Raw genomic sequence first — 1,085 nt, 5'->3', positions numbered from 1 at the left:
CTTGGCTATACTGTTTTTGTCAGAGGTTATGATTATGATATTCACTGCCAGCTCTATTAAGGAGAGTAGTACTTCTGTCATGACATTATTACTATCAAATCCAACGGTCATTATCACATTTATATTATGGTCTGTATTATGACCAACAGCATTATCAAAAATGTGTGCGTGATAATGACGAAGAGACTAATAACAAAAACAAAACAAAGAATAATGCCACGTCAGCATCTTCCAATTTCAAGCCTCTCCCCAGCTTTATAGAGCGCCCTTCCTTTCCCACCTCTGTCCATCGCCCCTCCCCCCCTCTCTCCACCCACTATCCTCCCTCTCTCTCCCTCCACTCTCCATTCTCTCTCCTTCTCCCTCCACCCTCCATCCTCTCTCTCCCTCCCTCCACCCAAATCCCCCTCACTGCCCTCCCAACGACCCCACACCCACAACCCATCATCCTCCCCTCTATACCACCACACATCACCCCCTCTCCATCCACTGCCCTCTCTCCATCCTCTCTTCACCACCCTCTGCCCATCGCCCCCTCTATTTTCCTATCCATCCTCTTCTCTACCCTACGCTCATCACCCCCCCCCCTCCACTCCTGTCTTCCTACCACCTCCTTCCCCACCCTCCTCTCTCCCTCCCCCCAACACCCTCATCTTGCTAACTCTTCCCCCCTTCCACCCCCTTCCCCACCACCACCAGCCTCTTAACTACCCCACCCCCCACCGCCTCCCTTTTCCCCACCCTCCCCCTCTAACTACCCCCCTCCGCCCGCCATCAGCCCCGCGCCGCACCTGCATCAACGGACTGAAGATGGTGCAGCAGATGACGAAGGGCAGCGTGACCTTGAGGTTGTCCCAGTCGAGGATCGGGTAGATGGCCGAGTTTCCCTCAGGCGTGGTGCCCCCCGTCGCCCAGTACACGAGGGTGAAGGCGGCGTAGACGAACATGAACACCAAGGGCATGTAGAAGTGCATGACGCGGACGGGGCCGGCGACGATCATGAGGTCGATGATGACGTACACGGAGTTGATGATGTGGACTTCGGCGTTGAGGGCCGTCACGGGGGACGCTGGGGGGGGGGGAGT

At 55.9% G+C, this 1,085-nt stretch overlaps 1 pseudogene; it reads right to left on the bottom strand.

The window, feature by feature from the left end:
* The window catches only part of LOC119585160, an 82,513-nt pseudogene that overhangs the window by 1,199 nt on the left and 80,229 nt on the right, over positions 1 to 1,085 (bottom strand).

The sequence above is a fragment of the Penaeus monodon genome, chromosome 19 (genome assembly GCF_015228065.2).
Source record: "Penaeus monodon isolate SGIC_2016 chromosome 19, NSTDA_Pmon_1, whole genome shotgun sequence".
Lineage (NCBI taxonomy): Eukaryota > Metazoa > Arthropoda > Malacostraca > Decapoda > Penaeidae > Penaeus > Penaeus monodon.
This window is presented reverse-complemented; position numbering and strand designations above follow the sequence as displayed.